Here is a 17,743-nt window from a genome sequence, read left to right on the forward strand (position 1 = left end):
CAACACCAGCAGGTTAATTCAAGAATATCAATTCCTGCTCTTGGACTAAAGATAACAAATACACAGCTGTTGGTGAAACTGGAGACAGTATCCAAATGGGACCTGGAATCTGGGGGGATTATCCATAAGGATCTGCACAATGCTATTTTCCTTCTGCAAGCTCTACTAAGCTGGGCAGGATGGTGCAGACCAGAGGGACAGAATAATTCATGTCTTTAAATAACATGGTAGCAAGGCTGTGCACACATAATCAAGACATAGAAGTTGGGGGAGAGGAGCTCCCATCCCCTTAGTTTCTTAGAAATTACATGTTTGGAAAGTCTGGTTTGTCATAAGAAAAACTGAAATATCACTTTGCTATAGGTATTGTATTGTAAATATAAGGACTTTGCTCTCACACATGCACTTTTCACCAGGTTTTCTTCTCCAGCTGCAAGTTATTTGTGGCAAAGTGTGTTTAAGTGGTTTCCATCTTTCCTGGCTCCCAGACATTTGTTCCCGTCCAGGACTGTATTTTACTAACTCCTTACCTATGTCAGTGTGGCTATAAAGCAAGTCAATGAAATAAGCTAGCTCTAAAAATAAAAGATAGTCAAGTTTAAGGGAATTGTGTTATTTTGTTTGTTTTTCATCACTAGCAGTTGTTTTGTTAATTCAGTTTACATCATGACTCCATGAAGAGAAAGGAGCTCTATGATTCTGTGAGTTAAACTGATGCCTGGGGCTGAAGGAAAACAGGAGTTTCCAACACTGCCGAAAATGGGCTCATGTGGAAAGTGCCCTCAGCCCTGCAGGGATGGGATTCTGGGAACATCTGCTTGCCCAGGCCTCCGGCTGGGAGCCTTACATCCCCCTATATACATGTGCAGAGATTGGCTCGGCAGTCAGGGAAAGATAGTTAACTGGATACAGACTGCTGACAATAACCTTTAAAGCATGGTTAATGTCTGTTATAGGATGGTTCTGGGCCTCACCAAGTGCACCAACTGAATTACCCTGACATCATGCTCGATTGTGCAGAGACAATGTTTTTTTGTTTGTTTTGTTTTGTTTGTTTGTTTGTTTTTAGACAACATTAATGGCTCCTTTCCACACTTTGCTCCCCCCCCCCCCCTTTTTTTTTTGGGGGGGGGGGGGCAAGGGGGGGAACAAAGTTACAGTTTTGCTCCAGCAGCAATGCTGCATTATGCAATGGATAAGTGCATTTATAAAGCTTGGGACCAGATTTTTAGCTTGTCCTCTGATTTTCAGTGGTGGAAGATCTCTTTCAGTAACACTGGGCATCCAAACTCAGTAATGATGATCTCTTCTTAGAGGAATCGGAAGCTGTAGCTTTCACATCCCCACTAAATCCACTTTGATTTGATTATCTGCATCCGATTTCCAATCTCTTGTTGCAACAGCATAAGAACATTCCTCAGTTCCTATCCAAGCTATGCTGTGGCATTACTAACTACTATAAAGCATCATCCCTGGAAGGAGTTGCAATTCTGTAGAGTCTAATAGAAAAAAAAATCATACTGAAGCTATTCGTGCTGGAGGAAAAAGAAAACAAAACAAAAGCGTAATAAAAATTGCAGGAGACCACTGGATCCTATCCTTTAGCATCCTGTCCCAGAGGCTGAACAGTTGCAAACAGGCAGAAATGTAAGAGGTCAAATGCTATTTCCCCATAAGAGCCTCTAAGTCTCCAACAACTTGTGGATCTTAGCAGATCTTGTAGATCTTGGTGGATTTTTCTTTTTGATAATTAGTCCTGCTTTTGGAGGGCAGACATTAATGATGGCAAAATGTATAGTCAGCTGTGTACACTGCAGACGCTTTCATATGATGGAAAGTGACTGAAGTTTAAAATGTATTTTTTCAAGTTTTTCCCTATGTTCACTGGATGTCATTTGCTTGCTTACCGAGGAGCCAATTGCCTTTCACAGACAGGGCTTAACTGTCACAAAGGCATCATCCTGATAGCTCTGAGTATTCAAGTTAACCTAGAGCACTGGCAGAGTTTGCCCTTCTCCAGAGAAAGTGGATTTCAGGGTAAAGTGGGGAGAAGGTTAGCCTTTTATGCTTGTTAAACCTCCCCCAGACTTCTAGGTCTGACACAAAATCCCATTAAGAGGCACCCTATACACAGCAACCCAGGAAAACAGCATCACCACTCCCTTCTGCGAGGAGGTGTCCTTGAGGAAGGTCATGGGAGACACGCAGAAAGCTTTGACGTGTGTTCAAGCAGCACCAAGCCCAGGCTGCTCCTGCTGCTGAGGAAAGCTATATCATTTCTGCTCTTCCCAGTAGTTCCCAGTGGTGAGGAGCATTTTGTTGTCACCATAAATAAACACTGAGGCTGTATTCTTTTTAAACAGCAAAGACCGTCTCAAGTACAAGAGATCAAACGCAGCTTCTTCAGCTCATGACTGGATACAGACTGATAAGTGCGAACAGTAAGGAGAAATATTCTTATTTGCAATAGATTTCGGCTTCATTTTCCCCCGTAGCATAGAGATATATTTAAAAACAATAAAACTTTTTGTTGTTGTTGTTTTTAATTACATTGATTCCCGGGGCTGGTACTGGAGGGCAGCCGTTTTGCTGAAAAATAATCCCACTTTGACAATGGAAACTTGAGAGGCTGCTGGAACAGATTGCAAACCATTTTCATGCCTGGTTTAACTGCTTGACTGCCAGTCTGTATAACTAATTTTCAGAAGGCATTTCCTTACATATACAGCTATGGGGCTGCAAGTGGATCGAAAAAAGTCTATCATCCTGGACTGTGCAGGCACAGGAAGAGGTTTGGGATATGCAAAGAGATGGCGAGCAAATGTAGCAAGAAGGTTCTTGTACTCCCATGAGAGAACAACAACAAAAAAAGCATAAAAAGATAGGGATTTGGACTAAAACAATGAAACAAACAAACAAACAAAAACAAAAACAACAACAAAAAAAAGGAATCTGTAGTAGGTGATCTTAATGATTGCTCACATATCTCCACTGACCAAGGGAGCTTGTGAAAGGGGAATATCATAGAATATCCTAAATTGGAAGGGACCCACAGGGGTTATTGATTTCTGACTCCTGGCTCCACAACAGGACCACCCAAAAATCAGACCCTGTGTCTGAGAGCATTGTGCAAACACTTCTTGAACTCTGGCTGGCTTGGTGCTATCACCACTGCCCTGGGGATCCTGTCGCAGTGCTCAACCACCCTCTGGGTGCAGAACCTTTGCCTAAGACCCAGCCTGACCCTCCCCTGTCCCAGCTCCATGCCGGTCCCTCGTGTCCTGTCGCTGTCCCCAGAGAGCAGAGCTCAGCACCTGCCCCTCCGCTCCCCTCATGAGGGAGCTGCAGGCCGCCATGAGGCCTCCCCTCAGCCTGCTCTGCTCTGGGCTGAAAAAACCAAGGGACCTCAGCCACTTCTCATATATCTTGTCCTCCAGAAACTTCACCATCTTAGTAGCCCTCCTTTGGACACTCTGTAATAGTTTTATGTCCTTCTTATATTGTGGTGCCCAAAACTGCACACAGTGCTCTAGGTGAGGCCGCACGAGCACAGAGAAGAACAGGACAATCCCGTCCCTTGACTGGCTAGCAACACCATACTTGATGTGCCCCAGGGTACAATCAACCTTTTTGGATGCCAGGGCATGCTGCTGACTCATACTCAACTTGCTGTTGACCAGAATACCCAGATCCCTTTCCATGGGGCAGATCTCCATAGCTACAGGAAGTGTACTGAATTTCAGGCTGATCTCTTAAATTTAGGTTCATTGCACTGAATTTTGTCCAGGAAGAAGTTAGGCAGCTGCTCTAATCTAGACAATAACTCAGTCGTCATCAGCAGTAAGAAAGAAAGTAGCCCATAAGGCAAATCATCTTGTTGCTGCTGATTCTCTACTCCAGATGTGACTGTCTCTCTCCAGAGATGCTTGTGGGGGTCTAGTTGCCCAACCACAATATATGAATAATTTTTTGACTGTTTAACTGAAAGGAGATGAAACTTTCTGTAAGTAACTTGTAAGTATTTCTGTAAGTATTCTGTAAGTATTGAACATGACCTGGCTGTTAGTCCAGGTGGCCAAGAAGGCCAGTGGCATCCTGGCTTGTATCAGGACTGGTGTAGCCATAAGGACCAGGGAGGTGATTGTCCCGCTGTACTCTGCTCTGGTGAGCCTGCACCTCGAGTACTGTCTTCAGTTTTTGGGTTCCTCACTTCAAGAAAGACGTCAAGGCCCTAGAGCATGTCCAGAGAAGGGCTGCAAAGCTGGTGAAGGGCCTGAAACACAAGTCCTATGAGGCTGAGGGAACTGGAGTTTTTTAGTCTGGAGGAGAGGAGGAGGCTCAGGGGAGACCTTATTACTCTCTACAACTCACTGAAAGGAAGGTGTGGGGAGCTGGGGGTCAGCCTCTTCTCACAGATAACTAGTGATAGGACTAGAGGGAATGGCCTCAGGTTGTGCCAGGGAAGGTTCAGGTTGGAAATGAGGAGACATTTCTTCTCAGAAAGAGCAGTCAGGTATTGGAACAGGTTGCCCAGTGAGGTGGTGGAGCTGGAGGTGTTGTCCCTGGAGGTGTTCAAGGAAGGGTTGGACATAACACTTAGTGTCATGGTTTGGTAGGTAATATTAGTGGTAGGGTGATGGTTGGACCAGATGATCTTGGAGGTCTTTTCCAACCGTTTTGGTTCTATGATTCTATCTACAGCAAGCTTATGCATCTGTGTAGGGAAAGTGAATTTGGCAGTAACAGCCAACAGAGGAGCATCAGACTTCATGCTCACCACGTGTAGAGTGTATGCACATGGAGTACAGAGTGAGAAGTGAGTAATATGTCTACATGGTGTTGAAGAAATGATTCTGGCTGTGGTAGATAGAGCATGAATTGGTATTCATTGTATTGCTGTGGGACATAAGCCACACTCTGCGAAACCTTTAACAATGTTAAAGTAACTCTATGCAAGACAAGAGAGAAAAGCGTCTTATCCCTTTTGAAGAGGAAAAATAAAGATCTTCATGGGTTTGTGATCTTTCAGATCTGTCCCTCTCACTCTCCTCCAGATCTTGATCCAGGCTAGTAGGGCTAATGTTCTTGATCTTCTCTTTTCCCACCATGGACACAGAAAGATGAAGTCAGGGCAGGCAAGAAAATCTGACTGCTGTGCTGAGTGAATGATGTGGTGTTAATGCTGATATAGATTGGTTTTCAAACATTAAAAAAAAAAAAAGGCAAAAAAAGACATTCTCAGTCCATTCTACTTTCGTCTTCACCACAACACCATTGGACCTTCATCTAGTTGGCAGGCCATTGTAGCAGAATGCTGGTCTCTGAGCAGACATCACAAAAGGATGAAATTATGGTTTCCCTGGCAGAGAGAAAAGTAAATTTTGAACCCCATAGGGTATTGAGTGCTTTGGCAATTTGCTTCAAACTTTCCATCATCTAAAGTGTGAGCACATGAAGGAGAAAGAACAATTATTTCTAGTGTGAAATTACTCAGAGAAAAAGGGTGAAAATTAACAGAGCAATGCTGTTGTGTGCAAAGCAAAAAATGTGCCAAGGGAAATTTCTGCCTTCTGATACCAGCCCCCAGACAACCCTTTCATTAGTTGTAAACACTCTCCAGCTTCAACAATTCTCAGCCTGTATTTACTTTTTTTTTTCCTTCTTCTTTTCATTCTGCCTTGTAACTTAGAAGTAAGAAACAAAATACAAATGTAGCAAGTCCCTTCCTTTGCTGGGGGCTTCCCTAATGCGATGGGACATTCTGTGTTATTGTCTTATGAAACTATTTTTAGCTTATAGTTACGCACTTTCTAGAAACTGCACAAATTGCCAAAACAGGACTTATGTCAAGGCTGTTTTAAGAGTGTTGAAAACTTACTCTGAACTCTCCTCTGTTCTGCTTATCACAAAATTACTTATTTTTACGAGGATGCTGAGCCAAAATGAAACGGGTGTATTTTAGAAATGAATCTGAGCTGGAAATCAGAAGAAGGTTCCTAACTACTAAAGAAATGAGGTTTTAGAGGAACAAGATGCAGCTTTGCAAAGCAAAACACCTAAATGCTCTAATATGGAACTTGATGTGATTTTAAAAGGGGTATGTCACACTTGACTTAGGTCTGATTGTCCCTCGAAGTTCCTGGTCTGTTCAAAGAGAAAATGTCAGAAGGCTCTGTGTCTGGACCATATAGGACTGGATTGAACAGAAAACTTATAACAGTGCTGGAGAAAATTCAGAACTCCCTGAGCAATAGGAAAATCATCAGTTTTTGATATTTTGATACATCCCTGACTGCAGGATTCAGGTGGATGCCTTCAGTTCTCCCAGTTTGTACACACAAAGCTTCAGAAAGCTACTCCCTCAACTTACGACTTTTTAAACTTTCAAGAAATTATAAATGAAGATGACAAAATCTCTTCCTTGAAGGATTATATATTCCTCGTTAAACTTTAACTTCATTTAAAATCCATCCTTGATCCTCTTAAAGTATTTGCGTAAGTGAATGAGTGCTGTAAAGCACGACTGAAGCTTTCCTCCTTGGGGAAGCAGCTTGACCAATTTACATATTTATTAAATATTTTATATTTTACCCAATTGTATGCTCTTCAAAACGTCACATCTTATTTTTGGTCTGAGCACCATATAACAGTAATGGCTGTTTCCAATCCTAGGAAGAAAAAAAAAAAAGACTGCATTTCCTGAACTGGTCACTTCTCAAGAATCTGAGGTATTTTTATTCATTTATTTATTCTATCTCTTACTCTGTTCTGCAAAATTTTAGCTTTCAGTGTTTTGAAGTTATGATAGTCCATAGTGCAAATGAGTCTCTTGTAGGGCAACACAACCAGTCTCACATTTTTCCTCTGGAATGAAATTCAGCTTTCTAAGCAGCCAGACTGAACTTCTGATCCTGTTTGATGGTATGTTTGCCTTAAAATAAAGAAAACCAAAGCTGTTGCAAGGCAGAAAAGCTTATGAAGATGTGCTTTCCCCAGAGGTACAAGGAACTATCAAGGAAGTGTTGATATTTCATTTTTTTTTCATGGGCTTTGGTTCCTGTGTAGTGCATAACAGTTTTGTAAGTATTTTCCTTTACTGTTCATCCGTCAGGGCCTGGAACAGACTTTATTTCTTTGTTAATAGTGTATAGGATTAGTGCCTGCATGAGAGAGCCTAACTAGGGCTTCCTATGAGCAGCCTGGAGTCTGGAGACAGAATGAAGTAAAGATCCATATCTATATCAGGATGCCCAAAATGGGGTCAAAATCCCATTTTGGTTGCTGGCCTCTTGAGAATTGCTGTGGAACAAAGCCTTGATTCCTTGGTTATATTTGCGACACTGCAGTCCATTATATTATCCTTTCTGCGGAAGACGGTATTGCTATCACAACTTTCCTCCCCATTTGAATTCTTGCATGGCCCTTTTATGATATTTCTTAAGCTTGCCTTGATGAAATGAGATGGAACTCCTCACTGAAATCATTTGTGTTTCAAGTGCAGAATCTTAGAATTATTTAGGTCAGAGTCATAGAATAATTTAGGTTTCTCCAAATGGGCATTAACATTAATAAATAGGATTTTTTTTTTCCCAGTTTCAACCACAATAGGTAAAAATTGAGGGAATAGACCTTATTTAATCCTAAAGAAAACCTTCTAGCACTCAAGGCACCCTTTGCTCTATTAGCCACCATACTTCTCTGCAGTGGAGACAGAAACTCCAAGCTGTTTGATGGAATAAACCCTAGACTCAAATATCCCTCTTTGAAGAAAGACCCAGACAAGGGTTTGCCCCTGTTACTATTTCCTCAGCCTGGCTGAAATATGGACAAATCTTTTTCAGAGTCATATCTTCCCTGGGGAGAGTCCACATTATTCATTCTTTCCTCTTCATGGGTCCTCTGACAGCCTTATCAGTAAGGATTTCTTCCAGGTCACTGCACAATGAGCACAAGAGACTCCACTAGAAAGACTCCATGCTAAAAACACGAACTTATCTGCTGGCCATCATTTGCTCCATCTGATCTGTGCTATGTTGACTTCTGAAGTTTCTACTTTCTTAATCAAATAATACAATGGAAACTCTTACAGAGGTTGGGTGTAAGATATATTAAAAAAAAATCCTATAGGGTGATACCAGAGGTCCATTTAGCCCAGGAGTCTGTCTCTAACAGGGTCAGTGGCAGATGCTATTTAAACATGTATTGTAGATTAACTGTTATTAGTTTTCTCACATTATAAAGTCACATTAAACTGCTGGCATTTCTGTTCCATAGATTGATTACCCTATTATTATTTGCCTTTAACTCCAGATGCTTTGTGAATTTGACTGCAGTTGACACGGGTCTTTTAACTTGAGAATTAGTCAGGTGTGGATCTACACTCACAGCTTCTTTCAGTGATAAAGGTAAATCATATGCTAACTGAGCAAAACTAGACACTCTCTCGCACATGTCAAAGCAAGTCAAAGAAAAGGGTATTTGAGATGTTCCTTTCCACCACCCCCTAATTTCCTTCAAGCTGATATGATATGTTGCCCTCAGGAGACAGCAAAGGACAGGACAAAATTTGAGATGGTAACACCGCCTCAAGGGCATGAAAAATTATTTACATAAAAAGGAGCCATCCAGGTATTTTAAGGCCCTTCTGAGTCAGTAAGGACACTCTGCTTGCCAAACACTGTGCTTCCATCTGGGTATACTAAGGAGCATGGGCAAAAGGGGCTATTGGCAAAGAGCTACTAGGAAGCATCACTGTGGAATGGCTCTGGTGGTTTAACACTGATGGGCAGTACTGAAATTTAGGGTACATTTCCATTTATTCATACCTACTGATCTGTAAATTGCTGATATTCCCTCACTTGTTTAAAGGATTTAATTGACCTCTCCCAGTACATCCTTAAATTTACCATAATATTCCCTAGTGTGGTGGCTTCATCCTGATGAACAGCTAAACTCTTCCAAAACTGCTCTCTCACTCTCCTTCGTCAAAACAAGGGGAAAAAATATGACGAAGCAACTGAGAAAACAGATGAAGCATAGGCAAATTAATGTAATTTATTGCCTATTGCTAACAGACTAGAGAAGTGAGAACTAAAAGGAAACTAAAAACACTTTCCTCCCCATCCACCATCTACCTCCTCCTCCCCCCTGAGCAGCTCAGGGTAATGGGGAATGGGGGCTGACGCTTCATCTCCACCACCCCTTCATGATGTGAGCTGTCACAGGCAGCAGCTCTTCAAGTACTGCTCCCACACAGCTCCATACCACGGGGTCCATCCATCAGGAGCAAACTGTCCCAGCACGGGTCCACTACGGGCGGCAGCTCCCCCCAGACCCCCTGCTCCTGCGTGGGCTCCTCTCCACGGGCTGCAGCTCCGGCCCGGGGCCTGCTCCTGCAGGGGCTCTCCATGGGCCACGGCCTCCTCCAGGCCACATCCACCTGTTGCAGTTACAAGTTTAGATGCACTGTGTTGATATCCATGTGACTGTTTCCTGCATCCTCCAAATACAGAAGGAGGTTCTCTTTTAGGGGGCATTATTATTACTATTTTTTGTCTCTAGCAGTTCCATAAGTGTATTTTCATAGCCAACAAATGTGTATTTTGCTGACAGCATGCTTATTAAACCTTCATTGCTTTTGTGCTGGCAAAAGCATGGACAGAAAGTAAATAAATGGAATCTATGGATCACAGAATAATAAAATCATAGAATATCCTGATTTGGAAGGGACCCACAGGGGTCATCATGTCCAATTCCTGTCTCCACACAGACCTACCTAAAAATTAAGCCATATGTCTGAGCGCATTGTCCTAACACTTCTTGAACTCTGGTAGGCTTGATGCCATGATCACTTCCCTGGGAAGCCTGTTCCAGTGCCTGACCACTTTCTTGGTGAAGAATCTTCTCCTAATATCCAATTTGAACCTCACCTGATACAACTTCATGTCATTCCCTCAGGTCCTATATATTGCCTCTACTCTCTGACAGATGGGGCAGCCTCAGTCCATGAACTCAGCTCTGGCCAGAAGAACTGCTGAAGTAAATAGAGTGTGTCACATAAGAAGAGTTGTTCCTTTGCATTTAATATCTCACTGTTAACAGAGGAGGTGGAAAGATCAATATCCTTTAATTGTTAAGCAGGCAGAAACCACAGTGTCTCTTAGTGAATTGGGTAACAGATGTAGGCGAGCATTCAACCTTACTGCTGTACATAGCATCTGAGTCGAGATCCTTCCAGGTGTTGCTCTTGGCAAATTACCCTGAGAACGAGATGAGAATTTGGCTCTAATGGGTGTTTTATGGTTCTTGGTGCAAGAATATTAATGCTTCTTACACCTTAAAATGTCAGAGAATCATAGAATGGTTTGGAACCCCCTGCCGTGGGCAGGGAAAGGACCTACCGAATTTTCCTTAGGGTGTTTTATTCATCTGTTTGAATATCATCATTTAATTTGAGTCCCTTTAGATTGTTTGAGACACCTCCGCACGGCTGACAGATAAAACAGATGTGAAGGAGAAAGACCTTTCTGGAGCACCCGTGGGAAGGAGGTCAGGAAAGATAGCTTTGAACATTTCCAATGCCTCTAGAGAGCTATGTCTAGGTACATGAATCATACCCAGAAGGGACTGAAATCAACCTGAGTCCTTTTGTGCCATGTTGTACACCTGGGATGGCATTAATTTCAAAATAAGGATACTAGAATTTGCTGTTTCCAGCAGCTTCTTTAAAATAATTAAAAGTCTTTTGCACTTGACCTGGAGCTTGTTGTTGGCCTCAAAAAAACCAACAGTACCATGATGTGGGTGATAGATCCAATGTGCTGCATTTTCTGGAAATAGGCATAAAAGTTTTCAACCTAAAGTGTTATCAAATGATCTTGCTCAGTCCTACAGCCCTATGCAGAGGTAGTACCTAAGCGTGTAGTTGTGATTCATGACCTCCTTTTCATTTACAACAGCAGAAACCAAACTCATGTTTTAGACTTCACAAGGCTGGGTCTGAAACTATCTCAACCTGCAGTGTCCACAGGAAGAAAGAAAGAAAGAGAGAGAGAGAGAGAGAGAGAAAAGAAAGAAAGATGGGGGTGGGGAGTGGGTGGAGGGGGGGGGGTGGGAATAATGCATTGATACTAAAATAAATTATAATTCTTATTTAGAAAAACATATATATGCTTGTGTGTCAACAACGTCCTACCATAATGCTTAAAGGTATACAGCTACCAAAGGACAGAATTAGAGCTTATAAAATTAATCTAAAATTTGGAACAGCGCAATCAACATCAAACAGTTATGCAAAGTATCTTCTCAGTCCTCAGAAGCTTTTCTTGGCTTGGATTTCTCCTGCAGACAGCAGATCGGCCAGATCCTTTTCCTAACTGAGAGGTGTAATTAAACTTTGCCATGTCTCCCAGCAGAGCAATGCCACTTTTCTCAGAGCATTCATTCCCTGGTGTTGGAAGATACACAGTCCCCTTAGGTTCCCCGTGTATTTCCGTATAAATAATACAAAGAGAGGTTGTATCTCCTCTGGCCCTGGAGAGCACATGAATTATATTCGGGTATATAACTTGATTTTTCTTCTCAGCTGACTGAAAAGCAGCCAAGGCCTTGATAAAGGGATCATTGTCTACTGTGAAGAGACCTCCTCCAACACTGCTACCATAAAGTCAGAGGATATAAAATGTGTGAACTTTATCCAGATGCATCAATGCCCCAGTGAGCAAAAGAACCATCTGAATATCAGAGGGAAAAATTTTCTTGCCTTAATAGCATCTATTATTTTATGCAGGGTTGTATTGAGGTACCCTCAGGCTAACGCAGGCTGTCTTCATCAGCAAAACTTCTTGCCAGATAAACTCCTTAAACTGCTTGATTTTCCCCTTCTTTCAGTCAATAATGAGACTGGGAAGTTGATTCTATTACGGCTAAATCTGGGACAAATGCTTTTCTAGGACTCCTTTTAAAATAACCATAATATTTTTGAGAAACAGGGTACTCTTGGCAGCCGTTCTTACCTACAATGTTTTCAGGCACCATTGTCAGCTATTGCTGTGCATCTTTTTTTACCTAGTCTAAATCCAAAACTTGCATCCCAGTTGCATTGCAGGTGATGGGGTTTGTGCCTGGGAACAGCATGATGTGCAGATGTTAATGCTCAGAAAGTGTGCACGCAGGGCTTTTATGTGCTAAAGTATGTTTTGAAAACTGGTCCCAAATATCATCGGAGTGATTAATCTGTCTGCTCTTCTCAGTTTCTTTAGTAAATGCTCTGTGACAAGCCAATTAAATCCAGTAATAAAATGTCTTCCACTGGGATGTCTGGAATGCTTGAAGTTAACCCAACACTGGAGGGTTTCCTTAGCTCATGGACCTATTACAAATTCATGGGGCTTGCAGGCTTTCTGTGAGAGGTGCAGGAGCTCAGCACCTCTCTTGATGTGGCTTCTGGCATTTAGAGACACACAAAAGAAAACGAGATAAAAAAAAAAAAAGAAAAAAAGAAAAAGAAAAAAAAAAGAAAAAAAAATAACAACAAAGCAAAATACCCCCATGAAACCATCACTAGACCGTATCCTTAAATCGAAGGTTAAATTATTTCTGCCAAAATATTCCCTGGTGCTAAGTCCAGATCAGTTTTACATGCTTTAAGTGGTGACACATTTGCCACTTCCATGGGGCCATCCTCGCTCAGGCTGATAGATCAGTCCAGTAGTGCCTAATGCCTGTCAGCATAAGCTGTGTTCTCAGTTTCTCAGCCTTATCTCTGGCGAAAGAAATGTACTTATCCTTTTGCTTTGCTAGTGGTTGACAGAAAATTAATTATAGCCAGAAAAAATCTTTTCCATAAAAAAAGTTCACCAGGAATGTTTTTTTTGTCAGACGAGTGAGTACAATTAGTACTTTCAATACTGTCCATTTAGGCAAAAGTGCTGAAGTTTCTGATATACATATTTTTGAAGGAAAGCTTCCCTTTTATAAGTAAAATGTGCATGAAATAACATGTAGCATCTTGAGTCCCCCAGGAAAGCAGCAGTGTGCAGAATTAGCCTCTACAGTGAAACACAGCTAAGTTTCAAGTTATTTCATCTGCTTCTTCCATTTGCTGAATTTCATTTTAAAACTGTAGCTTCAAATCCAAGCAGCTTCATTGAAAGCATGATGCTGACACCACATGTGTGAATCTGCTAGGAGAGTAAGATGGAGCTGGGCTTCTCCCATTCCTCTACCTGTCCTTTCAGAACTGCTGCAGCTTCTCGTCCTTATTTCTCCAAAGCCGTACACAGCTTCCTTTTCTCCTATACCCATCTCCCATACTCAGATTTCTTGCTGTTTCAAAGCATTGTGTAGAAAATAATTTTTTAGACTACAATACAGGTGAGGATGTGTTAAGGACTGTATTATACCCCCAAATGCTCCAAAAGATGAGGGTATGTCCTAGAATAAACTCTCATTAGCTAGACATGCAAGGAAGATAGGTCCATTTTCATCTTTATCAAATAGTTTGAACTTTTGAAAGGGTTCGCAGGACCTGGTGTTTTCAAGGCAAGTGATGGAGGTCAAAAGTGATAGTCAGGTGATTGAATTATTCTGCTAGAAACCAGGGAGATCTGAGTGTGATTTATTCTACCACAGAAGCCTATGTAACCTTGGCCGAGTTGCTTCATACCTTGGGTTATACTTTGTGTGGGTGCCAACAATGATATTTTCTTCTTGTACTTCTAAAAAAACTCTTAAATTCCTGTGTTCCAAATAGGGTTACAGTCTTACTTTGTATTTTCATGTTGTGTAACGGAGAGCAACCTCCTCATTACTGCAACAATCCCCTCATGTAACAACAGCCTCACACTCACTTTTGGGAACTGTGTCCACAATAGTTAGAAATAGTTCTGCCAGGCTGTAACAGCATAATGCAATAACTGGAAAATGGGCAGAAATGCCATGAACTGCAATCCTTCTGCAGACTGTGCCATAGGAATTGAGCACATCCCCTGGAGCTGCTCTATCCCAAGAGGTATTTAGAGGTGGTTTGCGGCAATCCTACATCAAACAGCTTCCAGCATTTGCACCAAAAGAAGTTGAGTTGCAGCTCCTCTGCTTTCTGCTGAGGGAGCCTGAACCACCTGTGTGAATGGGGTGTTTCCATGCCAGAGAAGAAAAAGGCACGTAAAGGAAAAAATGCTATGACAGAGGCATCAAAGTGACAGCTGAAGGCCTTGAAGAAGGCCTTGAAGGAGGAGGGTAGCGGAAGCTGTCTGATGAAATCCTCTTTCTTGATGCCATCTGAGGAAATGCCACTGATATCTGCTCTGGTTTGGAGGCAGGGATCATTACCTTGCTGCATCACTGTCACTCTGCCACAGATCGGCCTCTGATGACAGTTAAAGAAAGGGGCCAAAGAGTTTGTATTACTTTTTCATTATTATTATTATTTAAAATTATTATTACGATTTACATCTGGAATTCAAAGCCTACTTTTTAGCTTGTAGTCACTTTCCCAGACATAAAGCGATATTAAAGTAATTATAATATAAAGCTGTTTGCAAATATCTAGGTCAGCTCCCGATAAGCACCTGGCAATAGACTTATTCCCTAATGGGTGGTATTCAGGACTGGTTTTCAGTAGGTTTTGAGCATTTCAAACAGGATTCTGGCCAAAGACAGTAGCAAGGCTCCTTCTGTGTGTTGGCAGTTTAAGGAGATGCACCAGAATGCAGATAGGGGTGTGGGTGAATAACCCAGGTCCAACTGAGGACTTCTGTTGGTGGCCCAAAGACAGAACAATAACCAACCCCAATATTTAGAAGCCTGGAATGAAAAAGAGTGACCAAAAAAAGTCCTTTTCCAAGGTGGTATCAAGAAGTGTCTAACTGCTCAGCCAGCAGCCGTGACATATGAACATCCAAAATCAAAAACCAAGCTAAAGTCTGAGGCCTGGAGCTGTTGCTCTAAGAGACGAGTTGACTGGAGCCATGAGAGCACACAGAGGTGAGAGGTAGGCTCAAAGGAGACGAACAGAAACCTGTTACACCAAGAAATGGTCATGTTCAAAGACCTTGAGGAAGTTCTGCTGCCTGTTTGTCCCCACATCTTCTGCAGAAATGGGCAAAATGATGACATTCCTGCTGTTACTTTTGTAAGCACTCGTAGTCATGCTGCACAGTGGATTGAATAATAGCAAATTATTATTATTTTTTTTTCCTCTCAAAAACTCAGAAGCTCATGGCTCTTTGTTAATAGTTTTAAGATTACCTTTCAGAAATGAGCATAAAAATTAGAGAAATGTTGCCTGGAGGTCACCTTCCCTGAAGTTTTAACATGTGACATTTGATGGATGTAAAATGCTTGCTCTGAGTTTGATTTAGAAATCAGCTTTAATATCATGATGCTGATGTCTTTCTTAAATGTCTGCCAGGTTTTATTGAAGTAGATTTTATTATTTACAATGAGACATGTCTCAGGGAGGTGTTAATTTGAGTGAAGGCTCTGTGCATACCTCTGTACTTCCATCAGCAGCTGCCAGGGCTGGAGGGATAATGCTATTATTCTGTTATTCTGCCATTCAGCAATATTATTCCTCAGGCCAGTAATAATTTTTGCTTTGAGCAGCCCAGCCTCTGTTTAAGCAGCAGACCATGGAGAAAGGTGAACTCCCCAAGAGTAAAAATGCTTTCATGGCTAACTATTGTCTCACAGGAATTTGCTGAATGCAAGTGCAAAGCAATAGAGTGTAGATTTTGTGAAAGAAAAAAAGAAAGGCAGAAAAAAAGGTTACTAGAGTTTATCTGGGAAGGATTCCTCACACAAAGATTTTTTACACAATGGGATGGCTGGAAGATGAAACACATTTGCCTGAGGGTGCTGCCTGGGAGAGTCTGGAGGCTGAGGAAAGGGCTAAGGAAAGGGCAAGCAGCATCTGGAGATTATGCCAGGGAGAAGACCCATAGGGTGATGTAGAAGTCAGTCAGATTTGGGTTTCAGCACTATTCCAGATTCTACCTTGCCCTCTTTTCTCTCCATATACAGTCACCCAGCGCTGCCCTGAGCCCAAGTCATGCCACATTGCCTGGCACATACTTTCAGCTTTGCTCTAGAAATATTCAACCACAGCGTGCTATGACACAACTTGAATTATTTCATAGCCTCTGGACTGAAAATAAAAACACACAAAATGTGCTCATGGATCTTACGTTCAGAGGCTTGGGAAAGGATTCAGAGGGCACCTGAAGTGAAGTATCACCCAGTGCAGAGCAGAGAGCCTGCTGTGCCAAAGAGCCAGCCACGTGTATGGAAAGAGTTTGCTGGAAAGGTTTTGACCAAGCATTTTTCTTTCAAGAAAACAACACTTCTGTTGAAATACTGCAATTTTGAGCTGTAAAATACAGATTAAAACCCAATTCTTTTTATTTTCATATAAGCTGTCTCATTTTGCTAAGTGATTTTAATCATTCTAATTTTGACTCAGAATTATGTTTAAAATCATTTCTTTTCCTGGATTAACTGTATATTTTACTTCACAAACTGAAAATGTTTGATGGTTGAATCAGTTTTGATGGGCAATTTTCACTATGTGGTAAATTTTGAAATTTTCTTTGACAAATGAAAACTGTTTCCTGAGAGGCTTAAATTTCCCAGGGGACAGAAATTCTATTTCCCAGTCACCTCTGGAAGAAAACTCATGTGAAAATGACAACTTTCCCTGCACTGTAATAAAACATTGTCTCAACTGAGTGCTATTTATGACCAAGCCTATGAACTGTGATTCTTTTGGGGAGCATAAATAGCATCAAATAAAAAAACTCTCATTTTTCCTTTAAACTAGACAACTTACTTTCAACTGATTTTTCTTTATTAGTATTCTTTTTCAAAGAAAACCCCTCCTATGCTGTAAAATGAATTAGAATTTCCCTATGTTTGGTTTAACCGTGTGAGCCGATACAAGGGAATAACATAAACATGGCCAGCCTTAGGTCAGATCAAATGTTCATCTAGCCCAGTATCTTTCCTCTGACATGGGCCAGTAGTGTCTGCTTTGGAAGATGAGGACAGAAGATCTCACTATTTACCCTCCCAGAAGTCAGTGACTTGTACTCCAGTTAAACTGAGAGGAAATGGAAAGAAAGAGAAGCCAGAAATTCAGTATCTCCCTCCTTTCCCCAAGCTCCAGTTGCCTTAGTTCACTTTCTTTCCCCTTTCAGGGTGAAACAGTTAGTGGAGAACATTTCTTACCTTTATTGGTACAATCCCACCATTTAAAGCTCCAATTCAGAAAGTGTCTAAGCACCTCCTGAAGTCCCAGTTGCATGCTCAAATTGAAACTCCTGCTCAGACATGTTTTTTCTAATTGATGCGCATAACAGAGGGAGTGTTCATTACAAGGTCTGAACTATGTACAAAGTCAAGAAGGGGTAATAGCAAGAAAATAAGTGCAGAGACAATGTTTGAAGAAGAGCAAATGAGGTATAAACTGCCCATGAATAAATTTAGGCTGGCAATTAGAAGAACATTCCTAATCATTAACACACTCATGTTCCAGAAACAGATTTTCAGTAGGAACAATGGTGCAAAAAGAAACCAAAATGAGGCTTCATGAAGCTTGATATATGTCTACGAGGTGTCAGGTGATATAGGTTTGCTATAGCAGAACTAGATTCTGTTATCCGGAGGGTCTCAGGAAATTGCCAGGAACTTCACGCGGAAACATCTCTTAAAGCAAATCAAGGTGGTACAATATGGTACCTCATCT

Source organism: Cygnus atratus, chromosome 2 (genome assembly GCF_013377495.2).
Source record: "Cygnus atratus isolate AKBS03 ecotype Queensland, Australia chromosome 2, CAtr_DNAZoo_HiC_assembly, whole genome shotgun sequence".
Lineage (NCBI taxonomy): Eukaryota > Metazoa > Chordata > Aves > Anseriformes > Anatidae > Cygnus > Cygnus atratus.